Source organism: Thamnophis elegans, chromosome 1 (genome assembly GCF_009769535.1).
Source record: "Thamnophis elegans isolate rThaEle1 chromosome 1, rThaEle1.pri, whole genome shotgun sequence".
NCBI classification, from domain to species: domain Eukaryota; kingdom Metazoa; phylum Chordata; class Lepidosauria; order Squamata; family Colubridae; genus Thamnophis; species Thamnophis elegans.
Window position 1 is genome coordinate 71,763,994 of NC_045541.1, and position 17,509 is coordinate 71,781,502.

The following is a 17,509-nucleotide window of genomic DNA, read 5'->3' on the forward strand; positions in this document are numbered from 1 at the left end:
TAAAAAGCAAAAAATTCCATATGCAAATGAGGCACTTGATTCTCCCGCCTCCTCCTGCAGAGGGCACTTTGTTTAGAGCCTATTTTAAAACATTTAAGCAGAGTCATCCACGTGGTAACTCTAGCAGCAACTAGCCTGCCTGGCCCTGGCTAGACCAAATCTAGCATTTTTGACGCAGCTGGAAGGTATGTGGGTCAGAGGGAGGGGGCAGGGGGGAGGAATTCAATTTATTTGTAATGTAAGTAATTGTAATTTGTTTTTATTATGTGTATGCCTGTGTGTGTGTGTGTGTCTGTGTGTGTGGTTTTTTTTTTAACCCGCCTCTGCTGGCGCGGGGGCTGGCACATCTATTTTTATTTTTCATTTATTTTTTATTTATTTTTTTTCTTTTATTTTTTTTAAAGCCATGCCGCCTCGGCGCGCCATAGAGCAAAACATTTCCTGGTTTGTGGCCGGTCGGCATGCACTTTAAAGTGCAAGCGTGCTACCCGGCCACAAACCAGGACATGTTTCGCTAAATGGCCGGCCGGCCCGGAAGGCATGCCGGCACTTTAGAGCTCGGCTGCCATTCAGCGAAACATATTTTGCTGAATGGCGGCCGAGCCCTGCCGGCACTCTAAAACATTGATTGTATTCCTCCTTTGCTAGAGTCCCCAAGCAGTAGCAGACACTGCGGGAGCGATTGTGGGGAGGCTGCGAGGTCCGGGCGACCCTCGCTCCCCAACTTCTTCCCCGGCGATCCCAAAGGCGCTCTGCACGCACTCAGGAGCCCGTCGCCTCTGCCCATCGGCACTCATTCGGCACTGCCTTGGCGGGTCCATGTGGGTGCAGCGGCCATGGGGGCAGGCGCGGAGGGAGGCAGTGGCAGCCCCCTAGTCCTGGCGGCAGGTAAGCACTCCCCCCGGGAGGGTGGGGGGCTTTGTGGCTGGGGGGAGGTGAGGGGCACCTGGGGGGGCGGGGCAGGGTGGGGACTTGTGGAGGGACATGGGGGGAGGTCCTGGGGGGAGGGGGGGCAGGAGGGTGGTTATAGATCAGTGACGTGCGGTGAGCTTCATGGCCAGTGAGGGTCCCGCTCTATGGCGGACGTGGCGCCGGGGCTTCGGCGGGGCTCTTGTACTTGCCTCACCAGCCATGAAGCTCACCGCACATCACTGTTTATTAGATTATATTTATTATTATCCTGCCTTGTTCTGCCTTCTGTTTTAGTGAAAAGCATTCTTTATCCTTTGTTCTGAACTCCTGGCATTTTGGCCAGAAGCCCTTTTCTTGGAGTGCTTCAATAAAAGGAAACAAAACCTGCACCTTGTGTCTGGTGTCCTTTATTGGTCTGAGCACCAGGCTCAGACCTGAACTGGGGACAACAATGGAGTTCAGCAATTAATGAAACTCCATATTACATGTTTTTAAAAGACAACCATCTTTGGCACATTTAAGAATTTTTGGCAGAAATAACTTTATCATAAACAAACAGCAAACGTAATGGTAAATTGAGAACTGACAGATTCTATTGAAATAAAGAGAGGTAGGAGACAAAGCTGCCCACCATCACCGTTACTTTTTGTCTTAACATTAGAAGTTTTAAACAGAAAGATTAGAGGAGAAGAAGAAATAAAAGGAATTAAAAAAGAAGAATACAAGCTACAAGTGTTTGCAGAAGATTTAGTTTTTATTCTTGAGGCCCCATTAGAGACAGCATCCAAATTGTTAGAAAGAATAGAGGAGTATGGAAAAGTAACAGGTTTGAAAATAAATAAAGATAAAACAAAGATTTTGACAAAGAATATACCATTAAGACAAAAGGAAGGGTTGGCGGAAGTCTTGCAGATTCAAGTCACAAACAAGGTCAAATATTTGGGGATACACCTAACAGCTAGAAGCAGCACTCTTAAGGAGAACAATTATATTAGACTGAAGCAGCAAATTGCGGCTGACTTGATGAAATGGGAAAACCTAAAACTATCAATGGCAGGAAGAATTTCTACAATTAAAATGAAATTTTACCCAGAATCTTATACCTGTTCCAGACAATCCCAATCAGATTGGGCAAGGACTTTTTTGAAGATCTAAACAAAATAGTTTTGAAGTTTATTTGGCAGGGAAAAAAAGCAAGAATAAAACTCAAATTGCTACAAGATGCTAGAATAAGAGGAGGATTGGGCTTATCTGATTGGGACCTATATTACCAAGGAACAAATAGTTAAATATGTTGAAATATTGAATGCAGAGGGTGAACTCAAATCTATGCAAGAGTTGAAACAAGAAGGAATAGAAATGAATTGGTATTCATATGTGCAGATACACTCTAGATATAATGAAGATAGAAAATCAGAAGGTCTTTACAACAAAATGACTGAGCTAGACAAACTTTTAACAGGTGCTGACGAAAAAGTAATTAAAAAACTGTATGGATATCTATTAGAGGTTAAACTACAAGAGAAACAAGTCAAAGAAACTATGATAGCTTGGGGGGAATTTTGGACATGGGATTGAGTTAGAGAAATGGCAGAAATTGTGGTCTCAAAATTATAAACTGACAATGTCAACTGCATATAAAGAAAATTTGTATAAGATGTTTTACAGGTGGCATCTACCCCCAACGAGAATTGCAAGAATGTTCAAGAATAAGTCGGAAAAGTGTTGGAAATGTCATCAGACACCAGGCTCATATTACCACATGTGATGGACTTGCACTGAAGCCAAAAGATACTGAACTAAAATTCACATGTGGTTGGAGAAAATGATACATAAACACATAGACTTTAAACCAAAGATTTTTTTATTGGGAATTATAGCAGAAACTTACAATAGAGACTTGAAATATTTGATTGTAAACGTTTTAACAGCAGCTAAAATTGTATTTGCAAAAAACTGGAAAAATGAGACAATACCAAAACAGGAGGAAGTTATTCAAAAAATAATGGAGTGTGCTGAAATGAGTAAATTGACATTTGAAATTAGAGAACAAGAAGATGAGCAATTCTATAAGATATGGGATTTGTTTTATCAGAGGCTTAATAAAAAAACCTGGAAATAAAAAACATTTTATTCGTGTTTCAATTGAAGAAGATAAGTGATAATACAAAGATATTTTGTTATTAAATAGATTAATAATGATACAATGAAATAATTGAATTGACTAATTTAGAATATTTTGTTCTAAAATGAAAGATAATGATAATAATGAACCTATGTATATTTGATAGATGATTGGTGATATCATGCATAATTGTAAGTAGTGATGTATATTATAAAGCTATCTTGTTAAACAGTTTAATAAGGAAGCAATGAAAGATTGGCACATGTATGAAGTGAATATTTAGAATACTCTGTTTAAAAATGAAGGAATAACATTTGTGCTTGAATGTGTGATGCACAAGGACAATGATGAATATAAGCATACTTGATAGATGATTGACGAGACTATGCATAATTGAAAGTAGTGATGTATAAACATAAATCATGGGAAAATTATTTCGCCCTGTAAAAATAACTAGAATGAGATAGGTGATTATATAAATGTATATTGTTATTAAATAGATAATTAAGAATGCAAAGGAATTAGGTTTGCTGAAAAGTAAGGAATATTAATAGTAACAGAATACATGATGTACAATGAAAGTGAGGTACTTACTTATATTTGATGGAAATTTTGTGATCGTATATGTAATTGAAAATATGGATGCACAAATGCTTGCAACCAAACGACATGCTGTATGTAATGGATGAGAGTTTTATATGTTATGTGTTGTTGGTCTTTTATGTTTAAAAATAAAATTTTTGTTTTTAAAAGAATCTTTGGCAGTAATGCACGGGTGCACATTCCCAAAACAAGTAGAAGGAAAGGCAAGGAAATCGAAATGTAAAGATTATCAATTGGGATCAAAGGCATATAGATTTACAGATAGACACAAACATATTATTTGATGCAAATTTTTCTGAAGATGAGAATTGGGAAAAGGTACCTGCCAAAACTGTATTTTTTTATGTCTGTTAATCTCCAATAAATGAACATTCACAGTCACATTCAATAGAAATCCGAGAGTAGCTCAGGCTCTGAATATAGCCCAGAGGAATGTTTGGACAGTGAGATTCCAGTGAAACAGGAACATTTTATTCCAAGGAGTTCTGAAAGAGCAAACAAAGGTTTTCCTCCTGAAAGATTCACAGTTGATGCGGTAAAAGTACGTAGCATTTTTGCAATAACATTTTATTTATTTCATTTTCATTTTCATTTTATACAATCACTTATATACTGTGCGTAACAAAAAACAAAAAAAAGGAAAAAATCCACCATAAAAAAAAACAAACCCCAACATGACACTTCAATCCCCCATACACCCTTTCTTCTCCCCCTCCAACTTTCATTTCTCCCCTCCAGCATTCCCCTCTTCTACTTCCCTTCCCCCTCAGACATCTCCCCCTCCCTCCATCTCACCCTCCTTACATTCCCCTCTCGCTCCCTCTTTACTTCTCCCTCTTCTTTCCCTCTTCTCTCTTCTCCTCACTTTGGTGTATCCCTACAATTAATCTATTCAGTTTATTTTTTAGAAAATAAAAGAGAAAAAGAAAAAAAAAGAAAAACGAGCCGCAGTATACAAGTGAATTCTTATTGTTCTAAGAATTGAAACTGTAATTCCACCCTCCCCCCTCCCCCCTATAATCCCCCCTCCCTAACCCCCTTACGGCTTCCCAGGTCCCATACCCGGCATAGTTCTTTAACAAGCACTTGAGTATAATAAAGCCAGCTAACTTTAAAGTTAAAAAAATAAAAGAAAAACAAAAAAAAGGGAATAGTAAAAAATAGAAAAGAAAAAAACACACACAGAAAAAGAAGAAGAAAAAAAAAAAGAAAAACAAGAAAGATCAATAAACCCACTACATTAACACAGCTTCCCATCATCTGTAAATCTTAAACAATGTAGCTCATTCCAAATTTCGGTTATTTTACTACTTGCAGGGTTTCAAACTGTGTTAGAGCCAGGTAAGTTAATCAATTAGGATTCCCCAACTAAAAGTCTCATTGCTTTATCTATCTATTCAGACCTTTAATTTATCTCTTTTTTATCCGAATATCCAAACCTTTCTATAAAACCATTAAACTCAAGTACTTCTTTCATTTTTCATTTCCAACACCTCCCATTCTATCCTTACCCACATCCACATGTAAATTTTTTACCTTCCACCCTGCCTTTATCCATATCCACATATATATTTTATCCGCGTCCATTGCTCCTCACATATTTACTCCACCTTCCTGGAGACTCTCTGACTAATCTTTCTTAACCTTATATTGAAATAGCAACTGATACAAACATCAGCTTGCATTCTAGCCCCAAGTAGTCTAGTTAAGCTTTCGCTACCCTTCCCTCTCCCACGCGCCTCCCAACTCCGTTCGTCCCAGACCACAACTCAAAAAGATCGCGATCTCCGCTCTCCTCGCCTAGGAAAATAATTCATGCGCAATTTGAGTTAGAGTTCAAACAAATCTTATATACAATATGTGTCCACAATCAGCAACGCTTCTTTCAGTCTCCATGTCTCATCATCGATATACAACTTTTCCATTTTATCCCAGGCAGAAATCATAAAGTTTTAAGAACATCGCTAAGTCTTTATTCTTTACTCTTCTGCCCTTCCGGAAGAGGAAAGCAACACCCTCCGCCTTGTAGCCACGTGTCTCGCTGCTTGTCTTCTCCTTCTCCTTGTCTCTCTCCAGGTCCGGATGAATCAGGAAGTCCCGCCTTCAGGGTCTTGTAATAAAATTCTCGGGCTTCACAGACAGAATTAATGCGGTGTTTTTGATTGCCAAATGTAACTGTAATGCCAGCTGGGACTTCCCATTTGTATGGAATCTGAGAATTTCTGAGTTCTTCAGTTAAGAAAATGTAATCTCTCCTTGCTCTTAATATTTGAGATGGTATCTCTTTAAAAACAATCAAGTCCTGTCCATCAATTCTCAACCTCTTGTTGTAAAGCTTCTGTATTATCACATTTCTGGATTCCCTTGTGGTAAAGTATATAATTATGTCCCTCGGAAGCTGTCGCTGTTTTGCTACCCACGAATTCTGGCGGTAAATTTTTTGAATCTGCCAATCAAAGTTAAGTCCCGGACTTCCCACCGAGCGGCTAAGAGCCTCAAAGAAGATCTGTTTCAAATTCTCCTGTTCGTTTTCACGCAGTCCTCTAACTCTTATTGCGAAGGCAGTCTTATTATAATTTATCATGACAAGTTGTTTTTGAGCATTTTCAATTTCCTGTTGTAACGTTTGAATTTTGGATGTCAAATTAAAGTTAGTTTCTTCCAAAAGTTCCAATTTATCCTCCGTTTCAGCAATATAATCTGTCATGACTGTCATTACTCCGATCATATCCTCCTTTGCTTGAGCAATTTTAGCATCAAATTGATCATATAAATCCGATATCAGTTGATTAATTTCCTGTCTGAAATTATTAAGCGTTTTGAGAAGAAATTCTTGTGTTAACAAATCTCCAGTGGAGGACGTAGGAGGCAAGGGTAGCGGCTTCATAGCAGTTTTTTGAGATATGTTATTAAGGAAGCGCTTCTGCTTAGATTTGGGAGCCATTCCAGAATAAAGATAAAAGACAAGCAATCAGGCTAGCCAAGAATCAAAGTCTCTGCTCCCCTCAGTTAATCTTTTAACAATTAATACGGAGAAGCCTTCAGGAGAGTAGGGCTGACTAAGTACGTCACATCAAACACAAAAGCTATAAGATCGCCATCTTGTGACGCAGCTAGAAAAGGGAGCCTTTTGCAAAGTTGAAGCTGGTATTTTAGATAGTAATAAAAGAAATTCCTCAGGAATGGTCCCCGCCCGGATTAATTTTTAAATAGCTTAGCTTTGTCCTGGGGGGGGGGGGGAATCTGCCTAGGGCTGCAAAAAAGGCAGCTGCGGAGAACTGGCTGGAGTAAAAGCTCAGCTAATGTTGAACCTCTTCTCCATTCACAGCAAAAAAAAAAAGCTATGAATTACAAAGAGATCCTAACGACTGACCTTCTCCCTGCCCCTTTCTGCCAGAAAGGGGAGATATCTATAGATCTTATAAGATATACAGACCAGAACCCTGAGAGGAGCTCCGTTGAGCTCCCGACGGCGGCAGGTCCTCCCCCCGAAGCCCTAGAGAGGCTCAAAGTACGTAGCATTTTTTATGAGCCACAAAATTACTAAGAAGTATTATATTTACCTCTGGCAGAACAGAAAAAATGAAAAGCTGGATCCATTGCATTTGTAACTTGAGGTTTACAAATATACCACACAAGGCCCTGGTTATGAGAGTGATCAACCAGGAACAGTGTATACATTTAACAAAACCATATATAACTTAAATCAAGAAATTAGAAATGATGTTTAGATGCCAGTTTGAAAAAAAAATGGGTTTCAGAAGCAGAAGCAATTTTGTGGCTCATAAAAAAATGCTACGTACTTTTACCGCATCAACTGTGAATCTTTCAGGAAGAAAGCTGATCCATGCTTGTATACTAAAAATTGTGAAGGCAAAAGTTCTATATTGTTAGCATTTGTGGATGATAATTGTTACATAACAAAAGAACAATCACAAATCTACTCACTTGCAAAATAGCTTGAAAAGGAATTTCAGTAAAAGAGTCTACGAGAAATAAAGAACTATTTAGGAGTGGAAATAAAGAAATTACAAGAAGGAAGGTATATTGCCATATGTAGTTTGGATTGTAACCCCCACCCCAATATCACAAAAATTCCTTTTCATGCAGAAGATTTTCATCTTCAAACATGCTGCTCTGTTGAAAGGAAAGATGGCCATAATTGCCATAATGGTCAAAAAAATGTGTATGTGAAGGTGACACATACAAATTGCAGAATGATCAATAATCCTTTTTTCAGGTTTTCTTCCAGTTGTGCCATCATTCTTAAAAGGTTAAGTTGTCATTAAGGTGATAAACCTGAGAGGGAAAAAACATTGAGAAATCATCTTCACGAGGCTGAGTTTCTCAGCCTGCATGATCCAGATTTCTGGACAGATTTCTGGCCGTGGCCTACCATGCTGGCCACACAGCCCAGCTGATCTCCATGCCTCGCCCCCTATGCTCATCACAGCTCCCTACAAACGTAAGGCATTTAGCCGAACGGCTACTTCAGGGTGGACAAGGTGAAGGTCTGCTGTCTTTTGGGTCTAGCTCTTGCTATTCTTCTCCCTGCATGCAACCTGCTTGCCCTCCACCTTGGGTCAAGGGATGCACCAGTTCCTATCTCACCTTCCACGGGACCTACGCCCACATGCCTCTTGCTCATCCTCTGCTTTGGGTGAGGCGGATGTGCTATCTCCAGCCTCTCACCTTCTACAGGGTCTCCGTCCACCCACATGCTGTCCACTCGCCCTCCGCCTCAGGTTGAGGGGATGCACGACCTACTGCCTCTCACCTTCCGTGGAGCCTCAGCCCACATGCTGTCTACTCACCCTCCATCTCAGGTTGGAGGGAGGTGCCACATTTTGCCTTTCTAAAGAGACACCTCCCCCTCCACCGCCCTACTTGCTCCTGCATTTTCCCACTACAGTTTCACCCTTTGCCAGATTGGCTCACTTACCTTCACCCCATTTCCCCTCCTTTGAAGTCCCCTTTAAGGATTCCAAATAGCATCCAAAGTATTACTCAAAGTTCCAATTTATTAAGTGAGCCATGTTGGCACATCTGGGGAAACCCAAATCTGAAAGCTTCCCGGTTTTCCCCACCCAGTTGAAAGTTCATGATTTGCCCCCACACCCACAAGCTCATCAATTGCTGCTAGTGCCGAAGGTGAATAGCTGCTTCCACAGAGGTCAAGAGTTAACCTTGCCTGATTTCTGCCCATCTCCTTGTCATGAGAGGGAGGATAAGTGGCACACTCTTGACATACGTCGTGCCCTCAAGATCGACATTGACTGCACCACTTCATTTTACCACTCGTAAGCTCTCTTCGTATCCTTTCGCCGGGTCTCCTTGGATAACAAGGCTTCATCGTCGTATCTGGGGCGATGGATCAGCTCATACTACATGTGGTGCTGTGACAACTGCTGCTTGGTCCACGCTTCAAGCCACATTGGAAGAAGTCTGCTGGCCAGCCACAAGGGGGTCCCCCATGGTCTTCAAACGTCATTACAAGTTAGACAAGTATGCGTCATCTGACGCAGCTTTTGGATGCAGGGTGCTGCAACAAGTGCTTGTGCCTTAATGGACTTTCTTTAGTATCCCCACCCTAGTGGACAGCCCAATCTTTGGTATGTCCCAGTCTGGCTGCTGTCTCCACGATCACAGGAGAATGGGCGTTGGTTCTTACCTGATACGCTTACTCTCTCTTGAAGTGGAGACAGCAGCGAGCCCCACCACGCAATTCAGAACCTTTTCGTCCGGAGGAAAGAGAGAGAGAAATAGAGGATATGGACTTGTCACATGTACGTTTTTGCTCACAATTCTCACTTGAGTCTACAGTTTTCCTTCGTCTGAACTGTGGAGGAGCCACAAGAGCCCAATGACATCATAAGTGTAGATTCAGTCCAGTTGGTTACTGGACGGAGTAAACCCAGTCTGTTTGCTGTCTCTACTTCAACAGAGAATGAGCGTATCAGGTAAGAACCAACGCCCATTCTCATCTTTACTTTTGCCTTGAACTAAGCTTTTCCAGAATGGTAGCTGTTAGAGAGATTTCAATGAACTGAAAAATTCTTAAATGGAATCTTAAATGGAAACTGAAGGATTCTGAAATAGTTCAGAGTGACTATACAATTCTGACCTCTGACCTTTTATTGTTATTTGCATATTTGAAGATACATTCCTTTAAAATTCTTTTACTTACATGTAGTCGTCAACTTACAAGCACAATTGGGACCGAATCTTGGTCATTGAGTGAAACAATAGTTAAGTGTGATGTCAAATGAACACTTTACTCAATGACCACAATCCCGACATTCCTGGTTGCAGTCATTAAACAAGGACTGTAGGTCATTAAGTGGACAAATCCTATGTAAGAAATACCAGGTGCTTCAGGGTGGTGGAGGAAGTCCTGGGAGGCCAACCACTGTCTATTTGTGAGTTGGAGGTGTGCTGCTGTACTTTGCACAGCTTCATTTCAGTCTAAAATCAGAAACTGTATGCATTAAACTAATTGAGGTGAGCAAAGAGCTAAATCTTTAGTTCTTTGCTGACCTCTTGTGTTCAATATAAGGATTTGATGCGAATAAAGAGCTAAATTGTTACTGCAATTCCAAAACTCTTAAAGAGCCACATAGGTTTAAAAAAAACAGGGATCTTATTTTAAAAATGTAGATGTGAAATGATTATCAAGCCCCTGAAATGATATCATGTGCCCACACAGGGATGGTGCAGCACTTTGCGATGGTTGGAAATCCTGTATGGGTAGTCCTTGATTTACAACAGTTCATTTAGTAACCATTCAAAGTTACAGTGGCATTGATAAAAATGACTTATGACTGGTTTTCACACTTACAACCATTGTGGCATCCCCAGCCGCTTAACATCTTTGTAACTAATTTAAAAACTGCAGTGATCCACATCTGCACGGAAGGTGGTAAAATTCACTTAACAACTGTCTTGCTTAGCAACATAAATTTTAGACTCAGTTGTGTCCTAGGTTGAGGACTATTTATACAGGCAGTAGCTTCAAACAGTCATTAAGTGACTGGTCATATGTCAAGGACTATATGTATGTGAAACACACTTCAAAGCTGTTCAGGTTCGACTGTAATTATTATCGAGGAAACCTTCTGCAGTGCTGTTCTCATCAGATGAGATTTTAACTCCCACAATCAGCACACAAGAGGATAAAAGAATGAGATTAGGGAAGCAGCAATCCTGTCCCTCTGAAAGCTGGGCAAGTTTTTCCTAGGAAATATATTTAGAATTGCAAATTTCACTGAATTGTGCTACCTTTGCATACGTGTATAGGAATGGGCATTTAACTATTTCCAATTTTCCATTTTAATAACTTTCATTTAATTAAATGTTTTGTTTTTTGTTTAATTTAATTTTTGTGTTCCAGATAGATACACAAAGCACACATTTAGGTCTCTGTTTGATCTCTTACTTTAGTAATTTACTCATAATCCAGAGCGAGTTATTCACCCTGCCACTATCTTAAAGGGTTAAATCATGGCAATGCGACCAAGTTTATTAAAACTGAGACATTTCATTAGTCAACCGAGCAAATTTTTTAGTCAGAATCAGAATTTGGATAGACAGAGTCGTTGGAAAGAGCCAACTCTTGCTATACAGACTATGCAAATTCTCATTTTGACCAAAGAAGTTACTTGGATGAATAATGAAACATCTAGTTCTAATAAACATTGCTCCAATTGCCATTTTAAGATTCTTTTGGCCTGGATGGTTGAATCTTCTTCTAAACAACCATTGTTTCTAGTTCTGGCTATGCATAAAAAAAACCCCACTATTATCCTATGTTTGTTACAGCACTGAAACCGCTTTGGTCGCATTGACCGATGATCTCTGGAGGGCCAGAGATGGAGGACATTCCTCCATCCTGGTCCTCCTTGACCTCTCAGCGGCTTTCGATACCATCGACCATGGTATCCTTCTGCGACGACTGCGGGAGGTGGGAGTGGGAGGCACCGTGTTGCGGTGGTTCTCCTCCTACCTCTCGGACAGGTCGCAGTCGGTGTTAGTGGGGGGGCAGAGATCGTCCCCTAGGCCCCTGACTTATGGGGTGCCTCAGGGCTCGGTCTTATCCCCCCTACTATTCAACATCTACATGAAACCACTGGGAGAGATCATCCGCAGGCACGGGATCAGATACCATCAATATGCGGACGATACTCAACTGTATCTGTCCACCCCGTGCCAACTCAATGAAGCGGCAGACGTGATGAACCGAGGCCTTGAAGCCGTTATGGACTGGATGAGGGTTAACAAGCTTGTGCTCAACCCAGAAAAGACCGAGTGGCTGTTGTGTTTCCCTCCCGAAGATTCCACCAATATTCCATCTCTCAGGCTGGGGGGTCAAATTCTATACCCCTCAGAGAGGGTTCGCAACTTGGGAGTCCTCCTGGACCCACAGCTATCGTTTGACCACCACTTGACGGCTGTGACCAGGGGGGCATTCGCCCAGGTTCGCCTGGTGCGCCAGTTGCGGCCCTACCTGAATCGGGAGGCTCTCACAACAGTCACCCGGGCCCTTGTGACCTCTAGGCTGGAATACTGCAATGTGCTCTACATGGGGCTGCCCTTGAAGAGCATCCGGCGACTTCAGCTAGTACAGAACGCGGCCGCGCGAGTGATTGTGGGTGCACCTCGGTTCACCCACATAACACCTATCCTCCGCGAGCTGCGCTGGCTGCCTGTCGGTCTCCGGATGCGCTTCAAGGTGTTATTAGTCACCCATAAAGCCCTACATGGTAGTGGATCCGGATACTTGAGAGACCGCCTCCTGCCAATTACCTCCCTGCGACCAATAAGATCACATAGATTAGGCCTCCTCCGTATTCCATCGGCCAGCCAGTGCCGGCTGGCAACTACAAGGAGGAGGGCCTTCTCAGTAGTAGCCCCGACCCTTTGGAACGAGCTCCCCGTGGAGATTCGTACCCTCTCCACCGTCCAGGCCTTCCGCACAGCCCTTAAGAACTGGCTAGCCCGTCAGGCCTGGGGATAAGGATAGCCGCCCCTCCCGAATGATGAGTGTATGTTGCTTACTATTTTATTATATGTCACTATGTCAATGTCTGTATTCCCCCTCCCTGATTTTATGTGAGCCGCCCTGAGTCCCCTCAGGGAAAAGGGCGGCCTACAAATATTAATAAAATCAAATCAAATCAAGTTATAGGCCTTTCACCACCAAGATTATACCATGCATTTGCTGTTGGACATCTCGCTGGCCGTATCATGATAATGGCTTTGAAGCAGTGCTGACATGTCAGAATGTTAGGAACACTGAAAAACACCCCTTCCTTTGCACTCTCATTAAATCAGCTTCTTTTTTTCTTTGTCATTTCAGCACTGACTTGAACACATATTTCTCCTGTGAGATGGGTTTTCATCAGCAAAACTATCTGTCGTGCCCCCATTTCTCAGCTTGTATTTCTGTCACCTCTCCAGGAGAAGCCTCTGGAATGAAGAAACAGAAATATAGATTCACAGTCATCTTGATTTATAATCTGTTTGGTGGTGCAAATTTTTTCCCATATTTTTAAATTAATGAATGTGGAAGAATTGCCAGATTGGTAGATTTCTACCAGTACTGGGAGTTCTGGGTGAGAAAGACATATGGAATCTCCAAATTGTGAAGACAAAGTAGGCAACATATGGCTTAGTTTCTTAGCTATGTTTTGTATCTGCTGATACTATCCAGATACTCTCAGAAAACTTCTTGAAGAAGAAGTAATTGGATGAGTATCTGGCTGGGGGCTGGGTAGCCAAGAAATAAGTTTACTGTGGAAGAAGCAGCCATTTTAAATGGACAATAAAGTCTGCCACCATGTCTTAGACACTAGCTTTTGCATATTTAACTTTTATTCTAAATGAGGCTTCCTTTGGCTGCAGTTTGCCTTTTCCTTTTTGTGGAAACATCATCATTTCTGAGGCTCAGGGACTTTAAGATGGCGTGGAGGGGAGGAGTTGTGTGTCCGAGCCAAAATAAAGAAGCTAGACATCACTGTGGAAACTTCATTTTTGAAACAAAGACTGCCTAAATGGTCTTCTGCTCTTGCTGGTAGAAGGGGGACAAATAGCTTTGATTTGCACTTGCCTCTGATTGGTCTAGCACAGGGGTCTCCAGCCTTGGCAATTTTAAGACTTGTGGACTTCAACTCCCAGAAGTCCTCAGCCAGTTTTGCTGACTGAGGAATTCTGGGAGTTGCAGTCCACAAGTCTTAAAATGGCCAAGGTTGGCAACCCCAGGTCTAGCAGTGTGGGCTATTAGACAAAAAGGCATAGATCAACTTTATTTCTGTTCCTTCTACTACAGTAGCATTATTTGATCAAAAGAGGGAGGCAAAGACTGTAGAATTATGAACCCTTTTCACTCTTCAGTAGCATTATCCAAACCATTGGATTTAATATTATAAATTTACAAACATAAAATTTTCAATTTTAAAATTTAAATTTCAGTTACATTTTGAAGGGATGGCTACCTGTAAGAGGACAGAGAAGATATCAAGAGATCTTTAAGATCATTTTGTATTGAATACACAGCTAAAACGCATAACGTAATTCAGGCAATGAGAACAAAGCTTGAATTAAAACTTGACACACTTTCAAAAGAACTCTGTGGAGAGATACAACTTCAGATAGGAAATATTGAACAGGTGAAGAGTAGAGTGGATTTTAGGGAGCACAAACTGGACAAACAAGACATTTTCTTTGAAACTGATCTGGATGAGAGAAATCTCCTGGAAGCTCAGATGAAAGAACTTCAATTAAGATTTAGAGCATGGGTGAAATGCTACCGGTTCGCCTAAATTGGAACTAAAAAAAAAATGCTACCGGTTGGGGTGAACCGGTATTTCTGACGATCAGCTGTGACCTGTGATTTATATTAGCTAGAAATCAGGATTTCCTGCTTTCTTGCTAATCTAAATCACGTGGCATAGCAGATCCCCCCCTTTGTTCACTCACCTTTGCAGGCATGCTCGGTAGCAGGCTCCGCCCACCCACCCACCCAAATGTTATCACCTCCGTTTTTGATGCTCTGCCCATTGTATATGTATAGAGGTGGCGCGCAGGCATTCACATTGCTCCCAAACCGGTAGCAAAGGTAAGTTGATTTCACCCCTGATTTAGATCAAACCCTGAATGATCTGAAGAGGGTATTAGACTAAGGATGATGAAAGTTTTGGCCCATTGATTAATTGTGAAGCAAAGATCCTCGATCTGAAAATTGTCCAAGTATATAGAGTAAACCATATTAGGAAATATAGTCCTATAAACTATATAGGAAATCCTGCTTTCTAGCTAATATAAATCATGCATCACATCTGATCATTGGAAATATCGGTTTGCCTGAACTAGTAGCATTTTTTAAACTACCAGTTTGGGCGAATGAGTCCAAAGCGGTAGCATTTTACCCCTGCTCTAAATCTTAATTGAAGTTCTCTCATTTGGGCTTCCAGGAGATTTGTCTCATCCAGATCAGTTTCAAAGAAAATATCTTGTTTCTCCAGTTTGTGCTCCCTAACATTCACCCTATTCTTTACCTGTTCAATATTTCCCATCAGAAGTTGTATCTCCTTGGGGAGGGGCCAAAGTCGTGACGAGATGACGTACGATCTCAATACTCTGAGATCGCAGTCGACACTTTTATCACTGGGGGTCCCGACGGACCTAAACCATCCCAAAGAGATGGTGAATAGGAAGATCACATCTTGCTGATCTTGGGGATATCGCAAAATCTCCAAAAGAAGCAAGAGAAGATCTTTAAGCCGGTGATAAAAAATCCAGTCAAAAGGTTGACAAAGTCGGGGCAGCTCCAAAACGATGTGGAAAAAGAAAGTGTTTTCAGCTGGTGATGAATGTTTATTGTTCTAAAAAAAGGGACTGCCTTTAAAACTTAGAACTTAGCAGTGAATTTGAATTTTGGAATGGTTCTGGACAGTGGTTATCTTACTTTTTAAATGTTATTTACATGGATTGAATTTAAGCAAACCTTTTTCAAATGGATGGATTAAGTTTTCTTCTTCTAACCTTTCTTTGTGACTCTCTGTAAGCTACAGATTAATTTTTTCCTCTTTTATTGTTGTGGGTATTTTTCTTTTAAGCTCATTAAAGATTGGATTTCTTTGTCTAATTTGGTATACAAAAGAGATATAAAAAAAATCCCCACCCCGGAGGCTGATCGGAGTTTTTGTGTATTCAAAGACGATGGTTTTTTCTCTCTCTCACGGATTGCATTGACTTCGGCATTGCAAGGTTTTACTGCTTGGCTGTTTGGTTACGATCTGACCAAACAGTTGCCCCTTTGAAGTTTGTTTTCATTCACAGAGAGCTGAGAGCAGCATTCTTTGTGAAAAACAGTGGTCTCTGTGAACGTATGTTTTAATCTTGTTGACCTTCTAAGCTAAAGCAACTGTATATGAATATGGTTTTTCCAGACAGTGTAGAGGCTTTGAACTTGCAAGGAATATTTTCAGAACTGCAAAAGTTATTAGTTACAGAGGAAAACATTGAGAGAAAATTGGAATACTTGGAGCATTTAACAACAAAATATGAGGAAAAAAACGATATATTTCAGGTAGGGTCGCAACTGGTGCGCCAGTTGCGACCCTACCTGAATCGGGAGGCCCTCACAACAGTCACTCGGGCCCTTGTGACCTCTAGGCTGGAATACTGCAATGTGCTCTACATGGGGCTGCCCTTGAGGAGCATCCGGCGACTTCAGCTAGTACAGAACGCAGCCGCGCGAGTGATTGCGGGTGCACCCCGATTCACCCGCATTACACCTATCCTCCGCGAGCTGCGCTGGCTACCTGTCGATCTCCGGATGCGCTTCAAGGTGCTATTGATCACCCATAAAGCCCTACATGGCAGTGGATCTGGATACTTGAGAGACCGCCTTCTGCCAATTACCTCCCTACGACCTATAAGATCCCATAGATTAGGCCTCCTCCGCATTCCATCGGCCAGCCAGTGTCGGCTGGCAACCACAAGGAGGAGGGCCTTCTCAGCAGTGGCCCCGACCCTTTGGAACGAGCTCCCCGTAGAGATTCGTACCCTCTCCACCGTCCAAGCCTTCCGCACAGCCTTGAAGAACTGGCTCGCCCGTCAGGCCTGGGGATAAGGATTCCTACCCCGCCCGAATGTTGTATGCATGTTGCCCATTATTTTATTATGTGTTGTTGTCTCAATGTTGTATTTCCCCCTTCCCTGGTTTTCTGTGAGCCGCCCTGAGTCCCCTCAGGGAAAAGGGCGGCCTACAAATGCAAATAAAAACCTATAAAAAAAAAAAAACCTATAAACCTATTTTTCAAATGCAAAACAAGGAAGGGGATTGAAACTCAAAAAAACGAAATGGAAGATGAATATAAAGAGATTAAACTTGTTGATATTTATGGCAATTGGTTTATTTCTGAAAAAAGAAAGAATGGAATATTGAAGGAGGAATTAAATAGAGAGGAAATCTATTTCAAAGGGCAAGTTGTAGAAGAAGAAGAAAAAATTAAAGAATCTATGGACTATGAAATCCTATCTGCAAAATATTTGATAACACTGCTGACAATCAAAGACAAGCTGAACAAGGAAACAGAAAGGAGGCATCAAGAGTACATGAAAGATCTTACAAGCAAGGAGTTGCTAAGAGGAGTCCATACAGATTTGAATAAGAGGATGTTTGGAGGACTGGTTCCACAAATGGCAGAAAATTTGGGATTGCTTTGTTATTGGAAAGATACAGGTTGATAGATGGAAGAATAAAATTTAAAACTAGCTAAATCTAGTTAGATTTAGTGACAATTGGTACAGTTAAATAAAAAAATGATAATGATAGTAATGTATACAATGTGTAGTGTTATGATAAGT